The sequence below is a fragment of the Cetorhinus maximus genome, chromosome 31 (genome assembly GCF_964194155.1).
Source record: "Cetorhinus maximus chromosome 31, sCetMax3.hap1.1, whole genome shotgun sequence".
NCBI lineage: Eukaryota > Metazoa > Chordata > Chondrichthyes > Lamniformes > Cetorhinidae > Cetorhinus > Cetorhinus maximus.
This window is the reverse complement of record NC_135909.1, coordinates 7905526-7927351: the sequence shown is the minus strand read 5'-3', so window position 1 is coordinate 7927351 and position 21826 is coordinate 7905526. Positions and strand designations below refer to the sequence as shown.

The window sequence follows — 21826 nt, the reverse complement described above, 5'->3', positions numbered from 1 at the left end:
CCCCCCAAAGCCCTGCAAATAATCCAATTCCCACCCCCCCCTTCACTGCCTCGATTGAACCCACCTCCACACTCTCAGGCAGTGCATTCCTGATCCTAACCACTCGCTGCATGAAAAGGTTATTGGCTTTTTTTGGCAATCACCTTAAACCCGTACCCTCTTGTTTTAATACGAACGTACAAATTAGGAGCGGTATTAGGCCATTCGGCCCCTCGAGCCTGCTTCATTTTTTTTCCATCTGCCTTCCTAATTTCTTGCTGTACCTACATGCTAAATTTTTTATTCTTCCCGCTGACATAGGCAGCATCACATTTTCCCACATTATGCTCCCACTTAAAAATCTCCTGTTTACCAGGAAAGCAGAGGGGATAACCAGGAATGAAGGATCGTTCTTGACCCTTCCACCAATGGGAACAGTGTCTCCCTATCTGTTCTGTCCAAACCCCTCACAGTGACAGAAATGTTGCTTGATAACACTCCTGCAAAGCATCTTGGGATGTTTTACTACATTCAAGGTGCCATATAAATGCACGGTGTTGTTACACATGAGGGTGTGCAGTTGTTCACGTTCTGCAGTGTGTTCCAGAAAGGCTCTCGTGAATTGGCACTTGGGATGCTGCAGCACAGAAGGAGGCAATTCAACACATTGCGTCTGAGCCAGCTCTATCCAATTAGTCCCACTGCCCTCTGCTCTTTCCCCGTATCCCTACAGTTTTCTTTTTCCTCTTCAAGCACACATCGCTTTTGAAAGTTACAGTTGAATCTGTTCTCACTGCCCTTATCGTCAGCGCCTTCCAAATCCTAACCACTTGTTGCTCAAGAACGATTTTCCTCATGTCGCCACTGGTTCTTTTGTAAATCAGATTAAATCGGTGCCCTTTGGTTATCGACCCTTCGACCACTGGAATCAGTTTCTCCTGATCGACTCTATCTAAACCCTTCATGATCTTGAACACCTCCATCAAATCTTCTCTTAGCCGCCTGTGCTCTTAGGTTGCTCCTGTGATGGTCCATGTGAACCACACTTCCCCCAAAGAACATGCCCATCTCTGCTAGGTCCATCCCACAAGTAACTCCACCCCCACACTACCTGGTTCTCTCTGCCCGGCAAGCCAGTCAGTTGTAAACTAATGCATCCTAGGGAAGGCTAGATGAACAGATGAGAGAGAAAGGAATAGAAGATTATGCTGATGGAGTGAAGGTGAAGTAGGGTAAGAGGAAGCGTGTGTGGAACATAAACACCAGTATGGATCAGTTAGGTCAAACTAACTATTACTGTGCTGTACAGTGTATGTAATTATATGTAAACAGTTCATTCAGAGACCAATTTATAAGGAATCTCCTACTTCAAATCCCCTGTTAACCATTGGAAGCACAGAGGATAACCAGGAACTGCAGCATACTGTTTATGTTCCTGGGCGAATAATCTAGAGGCCTGAGCTAATGATCTAGAGATACGAGTTCAAACCCCACCACAGCAGCAGAGGAATTAAAATTCAGTTACTTAACTAGATCTGGATTAAAAGGTTAGTATCAGTAATAGTGACCAGGAGACGACCAAATTATAGTTGAAAACCCATCTGGTTCACTCGCGTCCTTGAGGGAGGGAAATCTGCCATCGTTGCCCGGTCTGACCTGTATGGAACTTCAGACCCACAGCAACGTGCTTCGGTCTTAACGGCCCTCTGAAATGCCTGGAAAGCCGCTCGGTCGTTAAGAAGGCCGCTCACCACCACCTTCTCAAGGGCAATTAGGGGTGGGCAACGAATGCTGGCCCAGCCGGTGGTGCTCACAACCTGTGAATGAAGAAAGAAATAACAAACGTGGCCTTGTCAGGGGGAACCTCACGGCCTGAGAACACATTTTAAAAAAAAATCGAATTGATGTTCCTTCTAGTATCGTTCACCTATGTGTTGGAGTGAGAATGGACTGCTTTACAAGAAGTCAGTACAGATGTAGCGGGCCAATGGATTGAACTGCTGACAAGCTGACCGATATGCAGGTTAGAGGAAATGAGGTGGATGTGGATTACATGGAATATCAGATTGCCTTTGGAGAAGGTAATACACGGGAGAGGTTAAAGGGTACGGAGCGAGGGGGAGGGTAGCTAAATTGATTAACAACCGGTTAGGAGGGCCGAAACAAAAAGCAAGAGTTTAAGGTTGGTTCCTCAGAGCGATTGGAAGTGTGCAATGCTGTCCCACAGGGACACAAATAGGATAGGATTGAATAGTGTGTATCAAGCAAGATTGTTGAAATACACTGTGAAACAGTCTACCAGCAGCTGCATCAATAAACCACTTAAATTGAGTGTGCCAAAATGTCTCTTCTGACTGATATCTTCAACCATGACCACTCCAATATTGCTCAGAAGTATAATTTTGCCTTGCATAAATTTAGCAGTTAAGAATCATCTAGCTTTATATTTTAAAATTTTGTAACAAATACAGCAAGCAGCTCAGTGAATTACTCCAACATTGTTTCTCTGGTTCGGGATGGCTGGGGGTGAGGTGTGATGGGGTGGAGGCGAGAGCAGTGGTTCCACTCGATCCCGTGGATCTCCAGCCTGAGACACTCTTCCGGAAACAGCAGCTGATGCTCAATTGTTAATTTTACAACGGACACGTTTTTGTGAGCCGAAGGCAGTAAGGGATATGGGGCAAAGGCGGGCGGATGGAGTTAGGTCGTGGATCAGCCACGATCTCATTGAGCGGCAGAGCATGCTTGAGGGGCTGAATGGCCTTCCCTTCCGAGGGCGAGTTAAGTCAAAATTAGCCCTGATGCGTTTACCGCTTTATAAAACGTCAGGTTTCTGCGGCAGCTTTCGTTAAGTTGAGGAGAAGCTGCCTTCCTTTCCTGCCTCTGCTGCTTTCTGTCTTGCTAGTCCTTCCACCCGCCCTCCCGCTGAAGGCAGACACATGGCCTGGAGGCTGGGTAACCGATTACCAGCCTGTTTCCAACGACACAGGTCCCACTACCCACCCGTTAGCCTTCTGACCAACTTCCACTGAGGCCACTGGAAGTTCTCACACCTCACGCTGCCTCTGCTGGACTCAGATATCAACTTCAGACTGGATTTGGGATCTTTCTAAGTGAGATATTAGCAAGAAGTGTAGGAGGGGAGGCTAAGACCAAGTGGAAGGATGCTGCACAACCAAGGAAGCAAGGTGTTTTTTTTTATATATATTCGTTCACGGGGCGTGGGCGTCACTAGCTAGGCCAGCCCACCCCTAATTTTTTAAAGAGTCAACCACATTGCTGTGGGTTTGGAGTCACGTGTAGGCCAGACTAGGTAAGGATGGCAGATTTAGTGAACCAGATGGGTTTTTTTTACTGGTTTCATCATTAGACTTTTAATTCCAAATTTTTTTTAAATTGAATTCAAATTTCACCATCTGCCATGGTGGGATTTGAACCCAGGTTGAACCCAGATTTGAAGTATTACCCTGGGTCTCTAGCGTACCAGTCCAGTGACAATGCCACTACGCCACCGCCTTCTCCTTTTGACAAATGTCTTGACTATTTGACTGGAGGAGGTGTACATGTCTTAATTACTGCATTCAGTGATTGAGGAACAGTGACAAATTCATTGGATCACACTCTGGTTTCAGCTTATTTCAGTTGTATGTTGTAGCAGCTGTTTCTCAGCTTCGCTTTGCTCATTGCCCTCTTTACCTCACTTCTTAAAATATTTTATTTTTAATCACGGAGGTGGCAGAGGGAGGGGGAGTTTCCCCAGACAAGTTGGTGAATTTAACGGTTCTGCAGCCAACAACAATACCTTGCATTTATATAGCGCCTTCAATGTAGTAAAACATCCAAGTGCGCTTCACAGGAGCGTTACCCACCCAAGTATGACACCGAGCCGCAAAAGGAGACATGATGCCAGGTCACCAAAAAGCTCGGTCTTAAGGAGCGTCTTAAAGGAGGAGAGAGAGAGAGACAGAGAGACACGGAGAGCTTTAGGGAGGGAAGCCCAGAGCTTAGGGCCCAGGCAACTGAAGGCACGGCCGCAAATGGTGGAGCGATCAAAATTGGAGATGAGCAGGCATCTCAGAGGATTGTAATTAGTGCTGGAGAAGCTCCCAGGAGCGACTCTACTGCTGAATGGGCCACTTGCTGAGGAGAAAGACATCAGGTAACTTCCACCTCATTCCCTTCTCCCCGCCAATGTCTTTTTGTGAGAAATCCAGAACTAAGGATCATAAGAATAAGATGGTCACAAGTAAATCCAATCGGGAATTCCGGAGAAACTGCTTTAGCCACAGAGTGGTGAAAAAGTGGAACTCCCTACCAGAGGGAGTGGTTGAGGTGACTAGTATAGATACATTGAAGGGGAAGCTGGATAAACATATGAGGGAGAAAGGAATAGAAGGATATGTGAATAGCTTGGGCCAAATGGCCTGTTTCTCTGATGTAAATACCTTGTAAACCTATTTGCTGTTAAATGTTCGAACACAGTTGCATAACAACCAGATCATTGGCATAGAGGCCAGCTATTCAATCTTGTGTCTGCCCATGTCTTCCCTCAACAACAAAAGTTGGACTCCCAGTCAGATTAATAGCCAAAACCTCTTGGCACAATGGAATGTAAACTGGTCATTAACAGTTAAGTGTGAACTAGAACCAATTTTACATCGTGTCCGATTTTATTTTCTGTGCGATTGACGCCAGTGATGCAGGACCTAATTTGGCAGCTAATTCACTCACGCCCATTTCATTTAATCACAACCCCAGTCTGTGCTTTGTGTCGGCGAGAATGGACATAGATCTTACATAGACACAGCCCATGCCATCAAGCAGGAGCCACTCTGCTCTATCCCTGCCTGTCCTCCAAACAACTACACAACTCCCTATTCCCACCTCAATCCAAATGCTCACTGGTTTTGTCCAGAAATGTTGGGAAGGGTTTCCTCAGTGGCTTATTCCCTTTGTGTCACCTGTGGCTCAGTTGATCTCTCTCTCTCATGTCAGAGGCAGAAAGTCGTGGGTTCGAGCCCCCAGTCCGGAGACTTGAGCCGCTAATCCAGGCCAAACCCCCCAATGTCAATGAGGGAGTGCTGCACTGTCAGAAGGCCAGTACTGAGGGAGTGCTGCACTGTCGGAGAGTCAGTACTAAGCGAATGCCGCACTGTCGGAGGGTCAGTACTGAGGGAGTGCTGCACTGTCGGAGGGTCAGTACTGAGGGAGTGCTGCACTGTCAGAGGTTCAGTACTGAGGAAGCGCTGCCCTGTCGGAGGGTCAGTACTGAGGGAGTGCTGCACTGTCAGAGGTTCAGTACTGAGGAAGCGCTGCCCTGTCGGAGGGTCAATACTGGGAGCATCCTGCACTGCCGGAAGTGTCATCTTTTGGATGAAAAGATAAACCAAGGCCTGTCTGTCCTCTTAGGCGGATGTAAAAGATCCCAAGGCCAGTTTTGGAAGAAGAGCAGGTGCAGGAGTCCTCTTTGGTGTTCTGGGGCCAATATTTGTCCTTCAATCAGCATCACTGAAGCAGATGATCACATTGCTGTTTGTGGGACCTGACTGTGTGCAAATTGGCAGCTTCATTTTGCACATTAGAACAGTGACCAGTACGTAAATGGCTGTAAAACACTTTGGGACTTCCTGAGGCTGTAAAAGACCCCCCCTCTCTCTCTCTTTATTGGGGGGGGGGGGGAAGAGCTGAGACACATTGACCCACCAGTCCCCCACATTCAGTCCTTGGTCTGTGCTGATTTGAGGCAGCACAATGGTGCTTTAATTCTCCTTAGGTGGGGGCGGAGGGTTGCTGGGAGGGGGGGTGGTGGATCGCAGCCAAGGCTTATCCCATTCCCCCTCCTCCTCCCACACTCGGGAGAAAGCATTCAGCTCTGGAGACTCAAGTCAAACTCAGCCTTGAGTGCTTCCCCCCTCCCCCGCGATTGAATAAACCTCCTTACCTCTCACCGGGCTTTTGGCCGAGGTGTCAGAAAAGACTTTATTTGTGGTAAAGCACCGGGGACAAGACTGGTGGGAAAAAGTCAAGGTTTTAAGACCAGGCGCTGAGGCAAGACTGACACAGGAGGAATACCTTGGAGGGAGCTGTAATCCAGGCCGGTTCTTGAGAACTGCCCAGCAGTCGCTGTCCATGGTGCTGAACTCCTGGGCTCTCCTGTTTCACAGACAGTGACTTGGGAGGGGAGGGGAGGGGTTGGGGGGGGTGGTGGGCGGGTGCAAAAGTCAGGGGTCGACTTCTACACGAGGTTGACCATGACTGGAGTATGTACGGTAGCTGTCTAGGCTGATTTCCTACTTGATAAGGAAGGAAAAGAAGTTGCACTCGCAGTCTGCAGCACCGATCTTAATGTGTTGTGCAAAAGGAGAGGCTTCCACCTTGATCTGCAGCAGGGTGCACTGTTTGCTGCTGGGTTAGGGGCAGCAAGAGCGCTTTGGGAGGGGGGAGGCTGCTGAGACGCAATCTGCTGGAGATGCCAGGGGGCAAATCGGGGCGCTGCAAATGGTCAGGCAGATTGCTGCTCCCTAGGTCAGTCTGACTGACTGACTGAAGGCGCTGCTCCTTAATTCCCACACACAGCGCTCGGAGGATAAGCGAGCCAGCAGAACGCAACTGATTTCCTTTGCAGTGCCCTGTATTAAATATTAACTTCTCAATTCATGTCGAAACGTTAGCCTCATCATTACAAGGAGCACAGAAGATGGGTCGGCTGTTGATCTGGGATAAGATGATGGATAGAAACGGTTTATTCTGTAAATTCTAACCTTGATATATATATTTTTTAAATAATAAAACCCGATTTAAGAAACTTATTCGTTTTGGGGATTTCCTTGCTCTTCGATGTTCCCCGATATAGTCTGTCCAGAACCCAACAGAAGCAGAAATCTCGGCAGTTCAAAGGAATGGAGCAAGGAAGGTTTAAGTTGCAAGGCTGTCGGGTGTGGACGACTGAAGAGTGATCTAATCGAGGTGTTTATGAGATGATTAAACAATTCAATAGAGAGAAACTACTTCCTCTAGTTGGGGTGGTGGGGGAGGGAGGTGTCCAGAACAAGGGGGCCAGAACCTTAGAATTAGTTCAGGTGGTGATGTCAGGAAGCACTTCTTCACACAAAGGGGGAGTGGAAATCTGGAACTCTCTCCCAAAAGGACTGTTGAGGCTGAGGGTCAAATAAAAATCCCAAAAAATGAGACAGACCGATTTTTGTTGAATGAGGGTATTAAGGGTTATGGGACCGAGGCAGGAGGTTTGCATCGTGTTGAGGTACAGGGCGGCCATGATCAAACCGAATGGTTGTGCAGGCTCAAGGGGCTGAATGGCCTCCTCCTGTTCTGATGTTCTCAGGCCTCTTGCCAACCCTGACCAGGCCACGTGACTGAACGGCGTAGAAATCCCTCTCCCCTATTGTGGCACCTGGACTGTTACCGGGATCTTAGAAGAGCCCCTTCCTTGATGGGGACCACAAACTTTGACTGCTGTAACCCCTGCTGGTCCCCCTTGACCAGCCACTAGCATGCTGTTGGATTACACCAATGCTATGCTGTCTCACCAACCATGGCTGCATTCAACCACTTGGCTAATTCACCCATCTTCCCAATTTCCTGACTTACAAAACTACATGTGGAGCAGATAGATATGCTCGACCCCCACAGCGCACTGACTAATCCAACACTCAGACTTAACTCAAAGTCATACTTAAGCATGACAAATCTGTATTAAATACTCCAAAGTTCAACTGTATAGATAATAATCAATCCCAAGTGGTTTGCTTTACTTTGGATGTGGGTAACAAGTTGTGAAGCATCAGCACAGTCCGTGGCTGGTCATTACTAATTATGGATTGAATTGTAACAAGCCTGGGGACTTGCCAGAATGGCTGGGAGTGAGCTACATGGTCGATAACTCACCCATCTAAAGCAAGGCAACAACACCTTCAGGGTATAGCTATTGGCACAAACACAGTTTAATGAGAACTCATCGCTGACTTCACTGAAATTTTCCATTCATCAGACCACCTAAGACTTGGTGTGCTGAGGGAGTGCTGCACTGTTGATGGTCATGACTGAGGGGGTGCTGCACTGTCAGAGTCAGTACTGAGGGAGCACTGCACTGTCGAGGGTCAGTACTGAGGGAGCTCTGCACTGTCGAGGGTCAGTACTGAGGGAGAACTGCACTGTCGAGGGTCAGTACTGAGCGAGCACTGCACTATCGAGGGTCATGACTGAGGGAGTGTTGCACTGTCAGAGGGTCAGTACTGAGGGAGCGCTGCACTGTTGAGGGTCAGTACTGGGGGAGTGCTGTACTGTTGAGCATCAGCACTGAGGGAGCACTGCACTGTTGAGGGTCAGTACTGAGAGAGTGCTGTACTGTCGGATTGTCAGTGCTGAGGGAGTGCTGCACTGTCGGAGGATCAGTATTGAGGAAGTTCTGCACTGTCATAGGGTCAGTACTTAATTGTGAATTAAGGAATGCTGAGCAGTCAGTGTTGCCTTCTTCCTGATGAGACATCAAACCAAGGCCCCCTCTATCATCTCAGATTGACGTAAAAATCCCATGATACTATTTGAATTAAAATAAGGGAGTTCTGCGCAGTGCTCTAAGCCAACGCTCAGTCCCTCAACCAACGTCACTGAAACAGATTGTCACGGCATTATCACGTTGCTTTGATGGGATCTTGCTGTGCTGAAATTGACTGCCTTGTTTGCCTACAACGGTGCTTTCGCTCCGTAAGCACTTCATTGGCTGCGAAGTGCTTTTTGAGAGGTTGTTAAAGGTGCTATGTAAATGCAAGTTCATTCTTTTTTCCTAATCGGATTAATTTCCATGCAAGACATGCTTTACATGAAGTATTTGTTTTGTTAAAATTTAAGCTTTATCCCTTGGCATTGAGAAGTTGATTAAACTCCTGGAATCAACACTGTTGTATCTGCCACTCAATGAATCACTCATTGATTATATATAAAACCTAGTGATCTCCTGTGGCATGGTGAGTCACAAACAAGTCTGGAGCTAAACTGGGCATAGGGGGAGAGGGGAATAACGTGACCAGGATGCACAGGCACAGTTCAGTCCACATTTTAAAGCCTTAGGCCGGCATTTTCCAGCCCCGACATCGGCCAGCATTGTCGCGGGTGGGACGGGAAAATTTGGAGAGCCATTGACTTTTAACCGGCTCGCCGAATTTTCCCGTCCCGCCCACGATGATGCCCGTTGGTGTCGGGGCCGGGAAATCCCACCCTTACATTCTGATTCCTTTTTGTATTGAGATTATGTGTTCTTATAGAATCTTAGGGCACAGAAGTTGGTCATTCAGCCCACCATGAAGGAGCAATCCCATTGGCCCCACTCCCCCTTCTCTTTCTCCATTTCCTGCAAATTTACCCCTTCAAGCATTTGTGAAATACGCTTCAAGACAACAGATCACACAACTCATTGCATGAAAAAAATCTCATCATCTCCCCCCCCTGCATGTTTTGCCAGTTACCTTAAATCTACATCCTCTGGTTACTGACTGCCAGTGTCCCCCTCTTTACTCTATCGAAACCTGTCATGATTTTGAACACCTCTCTTCGATCTCAGCTCTAAGGAGAACAACCCCAGCTTCTCAAGTCTCCCCTGGCAACGTTTCGAATGGAAGCTCCCTATGTAAACTGGTCACGCTGTAATTACACCCTCCTGCCTGCCAGTGGTGTCTCTGCTGGGGGGAGGGTGTAATTACAGCGTGACCAGTTTACATAAGCGGTTGCCATTGTAACCGTGACCATATGAGTTACGATGGGAGAAGTTGACAGGAAGTATGCAGAGATCTGAAACGCGGATTACATGAAATAGCTCAATACATATTTGGTCCCAAAATTGCAAGAAATGACTTTCTTCACAGGGTATTGGTAGACCTTAGTTTAGGGAACCACAAAGTCATTTGTGTTCCATGTATGAACATCTGTTTCGTTTGAAGCTCAAAATCTGCCTCTCCCTCTTAACTGCTCACGTTTCCTATCAGAATGTGGCAATTTCTTCTGTTGGATTTGCTTTGTAATTTCATGAGTGAAAAGGGTTTAAATGGAATTTCTTTACAGCCCTTGTCAGAATCTGTTGTGACCTTCAGATGTTTCCTCTGCAAATTAGTGTGAACTATGCCAATTTGCATCAACTTAACAACACTTCACTGCACTAAGGCTCTACAAACAGCTCAGGACATAACTCTAGAAATGAGTTAACCACTTGAGGATGAGGAGTTTTTTGAATTGCCGCTCTTAAGTATCCACTTTCACAATAATAGGTTTATCCCATTGACAGCAGTGGTGTAAATTTCTTAGAGGTCTTTTTAGCTGCTGAATAGCTGCATCCCTGCCCCCTCCCCGCACCCCAGCTGGAGACTCTAGAACCCGGGGTCAAAGCCTCAGGATAAGCCTCAGGTGAGGGAAAATGTTTTCACCCGGAGGATTGTGAATCTTCGGAATTCTCCACCCCAGAGAGTTATGGATGCTCAGGTATTGAGTATATTCAAGACTGAGATCGATAGATTCTTGCACCTTACAGGAAACAAAGAATTGGGCGGGAAAGTGGAATTGATGTAGGAGTTCAGCCATATTAAATGGCGGAGCAGGCTTAAGGAGCAAATTGGTCCACTCCTGCTCCAGTTTCTTATGATGTTCTAACGTGTTGAGGTGCATTGAGTGAGGCTTTATAACCGCAATCCCCAGCTTTTATTTTGTATCGTTTGCACTTGTGTACCTTCTTAATTGACAGCTGGCAGAGAACTGCATTGACCCTCCCCAGCGCAAGGAGTGAGTAAGGAGATGCTTCAACACTGTCCTTTCAGAGCATTTTTTTTTTCCCCAACCCACAGTTATTTTCTTACCCGGTGGTCAGACAGAGCTGGGTTTTTAATCCCCATCGAACTTCATTAGTGATCAGGTTTGGAATGGCAGCCCAAGTGTGATATCCTTATGGCCGATGACAGGGTGGCCCTTGTAGAATCCAGGGAGGAATGTACCGGTCATCAGTGAGAGTGACAAAGTGTGTCCTTGTGAATGTGTACCTTGTGTACATGTTGGCGTCGTGGGGGTGTACTTTCTGTATACTATCTGTCTTGTGGATATCTGTTGGTATTGGGGATGTACATTATGGGTACATTCTGGATTCAGGAGTGGACATTATGGGTACACATTATTATCCCTGTCAGTGACACTCTCCACACGAATCACCTCTTACATGTACATGTTGCTTTGGAGCAAGCACTTTAAGGGTTAAGCAAAAATGACCACTGAGTGTGCGTTGCATCTATGCTAATTGTATTTTTTTTCATTTTCCTTCTGGTAGAGGGGCTGTCACCAGGACAAGAATTAGCAAAAAAAAAATCTTCCTGTCTACTGACAGCAATTGGATTATTGCAGGGGGTAATTCTGTCATAGACTTTGGAGGTAGGGAGAGAGATGTCCTGGTAATCTATTTGTCAATTTTGCCCTCAAGAGGAAGCAACTGATGGGGTTACTTGCCCCATGTGGGGGTAATGGAAATGAAAAATAATGTGCAAGTGTTGGGGGAAGAGAATTGTGAAAGCTGTGTGTACGGAGCATTTAATATGAGTGCGAAGCTGAAACAAAAGCATGATTGTACCCTGAGCCAGTTTACACATTAGCATGAAAATCCTGGCAATAAATCACTTGCCATTAATAAAACTGTGGTGCAGCAAATATATTTTTTATTAACACAGCCCCCCCAAGTCTCCAGGTTTGGGCATGCAGCAGTGACCTGGTTTATTTAAACATGGTTAAGCAAATTGATCTAAGTAGTTGTCGTTTTCCTAAGAACAAGGCATATCAGCAGGGGCAATCTTCAGTGTGCCTTCTCTTTAAATACTGTGTTATCTGATAGCACAGCGCAAACGGAAATGCACGTGAGTGAGCCTGGCCAGCAGGCAACAGTGCAAGGGTTAAAACCTCTGCACAAACATATCCACAAACACACACACACACACACACACACACTCCTTGCACAAGAATAAACACCAATTCCATAGTAAATCCTGTCATTTTAGCAATGACCTTCACATGTTAATGACACTGCATGGAGGCGTCAGCCTGTTTGTCAATCTATTGCCCTGTGCTGAACATTACACAGGAAAACCACTTCTTTTTATTGTTTTATTTCTCTGCGCTTCTTTCTGTTTAAGTTTACCTTTTATTCGGAGAGGCATTCAGCCCTGTAACGGCGAGCATCTGGCTTCCACACTTCCAGCCACCGTCTGTCCTGCTATCCTCTGTGCCGGAGCTTTGTGGTACATCTTCAGCTGCTCCTGGAGTGATGCGAGGTGTGCTGTATGTTTTTTTTGCCCCCTCTTTCCAGCAGATCCCTAGAATGCAGCTCAGCTCAATGCGAGCTGTTTAATAGTCAGGCTCCAGAGATTCATTTGTATCTGCCAGTGGCTGAAAAAAGCAGAAACAGACTCCAAAGGAACCTGCTCATTGCCTTCAATTTCTCCGATGCTCGGGCTTAAGATTTCTCTCTCTCTCTCACACACACACTATCTCTTGCTTTCTCTGCCTCGCTTCTCTCTCCCTGTCTCTCTTTGTCTCTTTCTATTCGTTACTCTTTCTATTTCTCTCCCTCTTCTTGTTTTTCTCCCTCTCACTCTGTCTTTCTCTCTCTGTCTCTCACTCTGTGCCTGCCCCGCTCTCTCTGTCTGGCTGTTTGTTTCTCACTGCCTCTCTCTCTCTTTGCCTCTGCCCTTCTCAATGTAGCTTCCTCTTTCTGTCTCTTTTTTTCTCTGTCTGTCACTATCTTTATCTTTCTATTTCTATCTGTCACTCTCTTCTCCCTCTATTTTTCACTCTCTGTCTTCCTCAATCTCTGTCTCCTCTCTGTCTGTGCCTCTCTCCCTGCCTCTCTGTCTGTGCCTCTCTCCCTCTGCTTCACTGTGTGTCTCCCTCCCCCCTCTCTCTCTCTCTCTCCCTCTGTCTCTGCCTCTCCCTCCGTCCCGCTCTCTCTCTGTCTCTCTCTCTGTCAATCTCTCTGTCCCTCTCTCTCTCTGTCTCTGACTCTTTCTGTCTCTGTCTCTGAATCTCTCTCTCTCTCTCTCTCTGACTCTTTCTCTCTGTCTCTGTCCCTCCCTTCCTCCACCTCTCTCTCTCTCTCTCTCCCTCTCTTTGACTCTTTCTCTTGGTCTGTCTGTCTCTCCGTGTCTAGCCCAGCTGCCTCAATATAAAGGGAACTTGCACAGCACTGTAGGATGGCACAGACAGATCACATTCCCCTCGGCACACCACAGCTCCGCAGTCACAGGTTCCTCCTCCCGTCTCACTCTCCATGCCTCCACACCGTGACTCTGGGAACGTTCAGTCCGCGGGACCGGCTGGCTCTCATTCTTCAAACCCCCGCCCCCCCATCCCCCCCCACACCCCCGGCCGGTCATTCAGCTTGCTCCGGTGCTTTCTCTCCCCTGCTTGCCTTGTTGTCAGGAGATTAACGCCCGTGTAATCACACTGCAGACTGTAGCCCTGACTCCCTCCGATGGAAAGAAAAAGAACCTGCTGATGTTTTACATTCAAGCCCCCAAGAGTGAAAGTGATAAAAAAAGGCTAGTTCCTTTCTCCTTCAGGGGGAAGGGGGGTGGGGGCGAGAGAGCAGCGCAGAACAGCCGAACAATTTCTCCATAAAAAGTTGACGGAATTAAGACAGGTGGATAAATACTTGAGAAGGAACAATTTGCTGGGTTACGGGGGAATGGACAGAAGGAGCGGGACGAATTGAACACGCACAGGTTCAATGGGCCGAATGGCCTCCTTCTCTGCTGCATCATTCCATCGTATACCTGGCCATGACCTTTGCGTTGAGAGCATCGCTGGTGCCTGAGGTCTGGAGTCAATGACACCCATGTTACATTCTGAGGGCAGGCTGCATTGACTGGGCTCTTTTCGCTTGAGTGTCGAAGATTAAAGGGTAATCGAACTGAGGTCTTTAAGACGATTAAACAGGGCCGAGAAAGAGAAACTATTCCCTCAGCTGGGAGGCGGGGGGGCAGTCCAGAAGAAAGGGGGTGTTGTGGGGGGGTTGGGGCGGGGGAGGGTGGCATCACCTTAAAATTAGAGCCAGGATGTTCAGGGGTGATGTCAGTAAGCACTTCTTCACACAGATGGGAGTGGAAATCTGGAACTCTCCCCTACCAAGAAGCTGTTAAGGCTGAATGGGGGTGGTCAGTTGAAAATTTCAGAGCTGGCTGGATGGATTTCTGTGGGAAAGGGTACTGAGGGTTATGGAACCAAAGCAAGTGGATGGAGTTAAGATCAGGTGTGATCTAATTGAATGGCAAAACTGGCTGAGTGGCCTCCTCCAATTCCCACGTTCCTGTCTCGCTGTGGCTGCCCTCAATCTCCAACACTTCCCGGATTCACAGGGATAGGAGGAGGCCATTCAGTCCTTGGAGCCTGTTCTGCCGCCATTGCAGCGAGATCATGGCTGATTTGCGACCTGTGATCTGTATCCCTGCCTTTGCTCCATATCCCTTAACACAAAAATAGATCAAGCCCAGGTTTAACGTTCATAACTGACCTGGCGTCAATTGCCGCTTGCCTTTCGCGTGTAGAAGTGTTCCCGAATTCTTTTGCAACCTGTCATAATTGGCTCAAAACGGAAGCTTTGCCTGCGAGTGGGTGGGTTTGAGGGCAGTTAAACATTGTAATCTCTCAGTCGTGGCAGCCGGGAGTCATCGGGCGTTGGTCTGGGATCTTCAGTTGAATTTTGTATTACAATCCCAGTTATTAAGAGGCCCAAGCCCTTCCCAGAGCAGCCCCCAGGCAACATTAAATGAACCCCCAGCCTCTTAAACCTTACGTCTCATTAAACAAAGTGAATTCAGAGAGTGGCTTCGATACATAGAAACTAGGAGCAGGAGTAGGCCAGTCGGCCCTTCGAGCCTGCTCCGCCATTCATTATGATCGTGGCTGATCATCCAACTCAATAGCCTGCTCCCACTTTCTCCCCATATCCTTTGATCCCTTTCGCCCCAAGAGCTATATCTAACTCCTTGAAAACAATGCTTTGACCTCAACTACTTCCGGTGGTAGCGAATTCCACAGGCTCACCACTCTCTGGGTGAAGAAATTTCTCCTCATCCCAGTCCTAAATGGCCTACCCCGTATCCTCCAGACTGTGACCCCTGGTTCTGGACTCCCCCACCATCGGGAACATCCTTCCTGCATCTACCCTGTCTAGTCCTGTTAGAATTTTATAGGTTTCTATGAGATCCCCCCTTATTCTTCTGAACTCCAGCGAATATAATCCTAACCGACCTCAACCTCTCCTCTTATGTCAGTCCCGCCATCCCAGGAATCAGTCTGATAAATCTTTGCTGCACTCCCTCTATAGTAAGAACATCCTTCCTCAGATAAGGAGACCAAAACTGCACACAATATTCCAGGTGTGGTCTCACCAAAGCCCTGTATAATTGCAGCAAGACACCCCTGTTCCTGTACTCGAATCCTCTGGCTATAAAGGCCAACAAAACACTTGCCTTCTTTACCGCCTGCTGCACCTGCATGCTTACATTCAGAGACTGGTGTACGAGGACATCCAGGTCTCATAGCACATTCCCTCTCAATTTTTTAGCCATTCAGATAATAATCTGCCTTCCTGTTTTTGCTACCAAAGTGAATAACCTCACATTTATTCACATTATATTGCATCTGCCATGCATTTGCCCACTCACTCAGCATGTCCAAATCACACTGAAGCATCTCTGCATCCTCCTCACAGCTCACCCTCCCACCCAGCTTTATGTCATCTGCAAATTTGGAGACATCACATTTAGATCCCTCATCTAAATCATTAATACATATTGTGAATAGCTGGGTTCCCAGCACCGATCCCTGCGGTACCCCACTAGTCACTGCCTGCCATTCGGAGAAAGACCCATTTATTCCTACTCTTTGTTTCCTGTCTGCCAACCAGTTTCCTATCCATCTCAATACACTACCCCCAATCCCATGTGCTTTAATTTTACACGCTAATCTCTTATGTGGGACTTTGTCGAAAGCCTTCTGAAAGTCCAAATAAACCACATCCACTGGCTCCCCCTCATTAACTCTGCTGGTTACATTCTCAAAAAATTCCAGTAGATTTGTCATGCATGATTTCCCTTTCGTAAATCCATGCTGACTCTGATCCTGCCACTGTTTTCCAAGTGTTCAGCTATTAAGTCTTTTATAATGGACTCTAGAATTTTCCCCACTACTGACATCAGGCTGACTGGCCTATAATTCCCTGTTTTCTCTCTGCCTCCCTTTTTAAATAGTGGGGTTACATTAGCTACCCTCCAATCTGTAGGAACTGTTCCAAAGTCTATAGAATCTCGGAATATGACCACCAATGCATCCACTATTTCTAGGGCCACTTCCTTAATACCCTGATTAAAAGGGCTGTCCAAGTTTGCCGACAAGAAAACAACCCTGAATTGGTCGTTTTATTTCCCTATTATTGTTGATTGACGTTGCAGGCTTTTCATGCCCATTCTGTACATTGGTCCAAGGGCTCATTGCACCACCTGAGAGAAAGTGGTTTTCTCAGCTGAAGAGCTAGATGGCAGATCTAGGAGAGGAGGGAAACAGAATTTTAAATAGGAACAGAAGGATGAGTAGCACTTTGCCCACAGAGAGTGTGTAACACTTAACCTCTCATAGTGGGTAACACTTAACCTCTCATAGTGGGTAACACTTAACCTCTCATAGTGGGTAACACTTAACCTCTCATAGTGGGTAACACTTAACCTCTCATAGTGGGTAACACATAACCTCTCATAGTGGGTAACACTTAACCTCTCATAGTGGGTAACACGTAACCTCTCATAATGGGTAACACTTAACCTCTCATAGTGGGTAACACTTAACCTCTCATAGTGGGTAGCACGTAACCTCTCATAGTGGGTAACACTTTACGCTCTGATAGTAGGTAACATCCAGAGAATTGAAGGATTGAATGGAGTTGGGATTGGGGATGGAATGGGTTGAAGGATAGATTTGGGCACTTTTGAAGGATTTGGGGGGTTGAATGAGTGAACTGGGTTGATGCAGGGCAGGTTAAAGAAATGATTGAGGTAGAAGGATTGTGCAGTGTTGAAGGGCGGGAGCAATTGGGTGCTTCATAGGATTGGGGATGTATTGAAGGATTTGGGAAGAATCAAAGGGTCCTGGGGCAGGGTCTTTGGAATGGGGGTGATTTGAAGGATTTGTGTGGTCAAAAGAGATGTCAAAGTTCAGATTTAACCGCAATGATATCCTCCAAATTTTGTGTTGTCCTTTGTATTTGGCTCAATACAGTATCGTGATTAGAATGAAGATTGGAATGTAAAATGTAAATGATTTTTTATTAAGTCATGGGGCGTAGGCTAGGCCAGTATTTATTGCCCATTCCTGATTGCCTTTGAGAAGTTCGTGGTGAGCTGCCTTCTTGAACCACGATAGTCCATGTGGTACACCCACAGCGCTGTTAGGGAGGGAGTTCCAAGACTTTGACCAACGACAGTGAAGAAACAGTGATATATTTCCAAATCAGGATGATGAGTGGTTTGGAGGGAAACGTCCAGTTGGTGGTGTCCCCATGTGTCTGCTGCCCTTGTCCTTCTAGATGGAGCAGTCATGGGTGTGGAAGGTACTGCCTAAGGAGACTTGGTTAATTCCTGCAATGCATCTTGTACACACTGCTGCCACTGTGTGTCGGAGGTGGAGGGAGTGAATGTTTGTGGATGGTGCCATTCAATCGGGTTGCTTTGTCCTGGATGGTGTCAAGCTTCTTGAGAGTTGTTGGAGATGCACTCATCCAGACAAGTGGGGAATGTTCCATCCCATTCCTGGCTTGTTCCTTGTGGATGGTGAACAGGCTTTGGAGAGTCAGGAGGTGAGATACTCGCCAAAGGATTCCAAGCCTCTGAACTGCTTTTGTAGCCACTGTATTTATATGGCTGGTCCAGTTCTGTTTCTGGTCAATGGTAACCCCCCAGGATGTTGATTGTGGGGCATTCAGCGATGGTAATGCCTTTGAATGTCAAGGGTTGATGGTTAGATTCTCTCTTGTTGGAGATGGTCATTACCTGGCACTTGTGATCTATCAGTTGTTCTATCAGTTTTGACCAAGTCCTGACCTACAAAAATGGCTGACCTCAAAGATGAAGGTTGTCATGACCCCATGACTCTGCTACTGCTCTGGGTCCTGTGGCCATGTATCTAACCCATTTTTAAATGTTTACATAGCCCTTTCTCCAGTTACTCATGAGAGCAGCATGTTCGACAACCTCACAACCCTCTTGTAAAAAGGCTCACTGTCCCAAATCTCTGATATTTAATCTTATGTAGCATGTTCAACACAGAAAGAGGCCATTTGGCTCAAATGGTCAGGTGTTCATGCTCCCCATGGCCTCTTCCCACCCACTCTTCACCTCCTCCTGTCAACATATCCTCTTTCTTTCTCCCTCGTGTTAATCCAGCTTCCCTCTTAAAGGCATCTATACTTTTCCCTTCAACCACTCCCTGTGGTAGCGAGTTCCACATTCTCACCTCTCTATGGGTAAAGAAGTTTCTCCTGGATTCCTAATTGGGTTTATTTAGTGACTACCTTCTATTGACGGATCCCTATGTTTTGGACTCCCTAGCAAGTGGAAACACTGTGTCAACTCCATCAAACTCCTTCATGACCTCAATCAGGTCACCCCCTCAGTCCTTTTTTTCTGGAGAAAAGAGTTCCAGCCTGTTCAGCCTTTCCTGATAGTTACAATCGCTCAGTTCTGGTATCACCCCTTAAGTCTTTTTTGGACCCTTTCCATGCCTCTCTATCGTTCTTGTAATGAGGAGACCAGAACTGTTCGCAGTGATTGTACTTTTCTTGTAAGTAAACAAATATAAACTAATTAACTAATTGAAAGCCCCTTAAAGGGCTAATGGAACAAAAATGAAAACTTTCATTGGAAACTCATCAAATTAACTTGAAATATGGTTCCTGGGGCTGATGATGCTTTCCAGTCCTGTGGGGCCCACCGGCCATGGAAAGCCTCAAGTGTACCAGTGGACACTGCATGCTCCCTCTTCAGGGTGCGGATGTAGCCACAGAGGAGAGGCATGCAGTAGGGCCAAAAGACCCCTTCCACGACCTGATGCCTGGACCTGTTAATGGCCACCTTTGCCAGGCCCAGCTTCACAGTGCTAATATATCTGTGCCTCTTTCGTTCAAGACCCCTGCAGCACTGGAAGCATTCTATCCCTTGGTGATTTTATACACCCTTACCCACACGCTTACTGGCCTCCTTATAAGCCTGCGGACACAGTACGGGCTGACAAACATAGTCACGTCACGGAGTAGCAGCTTAGAGTGCCTTTCAGGATAGTCTGCTCTCTCCCAGCGGAAAATCTTACTGGAAAAAGAAAGTGTGGTGAACAGAGGTTGGCCAGGAGGGCTGTGTGTGAAACAAAAACAAAAATTGCTGGAAAAACTCGGCAGGTCTGACAGCATCTGTGGAGAGGAAGACAGAGTTAACATTTCAAGTCTGTATGACTCTTCATCAGAACTAAAGAGAAATAGAAATGTGGTGAAATATAAGTTGTTTAAGGTGGGTGGGACAGGTGGAGCTGGGTAGAGGGCCAGTGATAAGTGGAGGCAAAGGAGAGATTGCCAAAGATGTCATAAACAAAAGGTCAAAGGGGTGTTGACAGTGGTGATATTAGCTAATGGATGTGTTAATGGTGACATTAAGGGTAGAAAGCAGAATGAGCAAGTGACAGATAGCCCTAGTGGGGGGTGGGGTGGGGGGGAAGGGATCGAAATAGGCTAAAAGGTGGAGATAAAACAATGGATGGAAATAAATTTTAAAAATAGTAATAGAAATAGGTGGGAGAAGAAAAATATATATATAAAAAATATGTAATAAATATTCGAAAAGAGGGGATCAAAAAGAGGGTGAGGATGGAGGAGAGAGAGCTCATGGTCTGAAGTTGTTAAACTCAATGTTAAGTCCGGAAGGCTGTAAAGTGCCTAATCGGAAGGTGAGGTGCTGTTCCTTCAGTTTGCGTTGAGCTTCACTGGAACATAGCAGCAGGCCAAGTACGGACATGTGGACATGAGAGCAGGGTGGAGTGTTGAAATGGCAAGCGACAGGGAGATCTGGGTCATGCCTTGGCTGTGTGTGAGTCAGTTTATTCTGATTTAAAGACTGAATTTCTGAGGAAAAAAGCCAAGATTTCAGAAATACTGCAGTATTGTGATTATCGATTGATAAATCCCAGTTCCCTTTTAGAAGGCACACACGCTGTCTGATAAATCTGGATATCGACAGGTAGATAATTAGGCAATTTCCTGTAAATTTGGTATCACCAGAAATATTGGAAGCTGCAGTGTTTGTGCTTCTTCCCTCAAAGAATTTCAGTCGGAGACCTTTGTTTTATGATTTATTTTACTGATTGATGTAGTACTGATTATGACAAGACTTTAAACCAAGGTCCTGCCTGTCCTCTCGGTTGGACTTCACAGCTTCCATACCCACTATGTGAAAAACATGCGTGCTTCCTCCCCCCACCCCTGGTGTCCTTGGTCAATAATTATCGCTCAACCAGTATCACTAAAGCGAGATTAGCTTATCATAATCACATTGCTATTTGAGGGATCTTCCTGTCTATAAATTGGCTACCATGTTTTCGACATTACAAAAGCGACTACACTTCAAAAAGTACTTCATCGGATGAAAGGCACTTTGAGACATCATGAGGTTGTGAAAGACACTGTAGAAATACAAGAATTTCTTCCCATCATGAGAATAGATAAATCTCCCTCTTTCTGTCTCTCCCTCTGCCTTTCTCTCTCTCTCTCCCTGCCCCTGTGTCTGTCTCTTTCTCTCTCTGTCTCCGTCTCTCTCTCTCTCTCTCTTCATTCCTATCTCTGCTGTGCAGCTGTAAGAAAATGGATAAGGACTTGCTTTTACACGGCTTCTTTCATGACTTCAGGACATCCCAAAGTGTGTTGCAGCCAATGAAGTCCTTTTAATGTGTCGCCACAGTTGCAATGTAGGAACTGCAGCAGCCAATTTATGCATGGCAAGATCTCACAAACAGTAATGCGACAATGACCAGATAATATGATTTGGTCGCGGGGTACACAGTATTGGCCACAGGATACTCGGGAGAACTCACCCACTACCCCCTGCACCCCCACCGCCCTCACCACCCCCCCTCCACCCCCCTCCCTGCTGTTCTTCGAAATAGTCCCATGGGATTTTTTAAAGTCCACCTCAAAGAGCACGTGGAGCCTCGATTTAACGTCTCATCCGAAAGATGATACCTCTGGCAGCACAGCACCAGCGGTGCCAGCAGGCAGTGCCAACACTGAGTGTAAACATTCTAATTACCACTTGTGTTTTGTTGATAATTCAATCCGGTCAACTTCCGAAAAATTATGTCTTCTTTTATAAAACGAACTCAAATTAGGAAGAGGAAAGAGTGTCGGCACCCCTCCCTTCCTGCCCCACCCCCATCACTTGTTCTTGAAGTTTCTAGCACACAGAACAAAAAGTTACAATTTTGTAATTGGCCCTTCTCTCTTGCACATACACTCCACCAATTATAAAAGTTGACACAGAAGGTGGGATAAAAGTCTGGTGACATGAAATCAAGTTGAGGAGACAGGAATGTTTACCAACATTAGATTTATATTAAGATGTGGCTAGACATTGCAAACTTGTTTTAATTCTGCAGGCGTGACTACTTACTTCAGTGCAACAGGAACAGGAGAATTATTCACATTTAATCACTTAAGGGAAAGATGTGCTCAGAAGCTATTCAATTCACAACCTAGAAAGCGTGGGGGTCAATATTCCAT

At 46.6% G+C, this 21826-nt stretch overlaps 1 protein-coding gene across 1 annotated transcript in view; it reads left to right on the top strand.

Moving 5' to 3' along the window:
• LOC144670407 (pyruvate carboxylase, mitochondrial-like) overlaps positions 1–21826 on the top strand; it is a 1036891-nt gene that overhangs the window by 528531 nt on the left and 486534 nt on the right. The gene's annotated exons all lie outside the window — the stretch shown is intronic.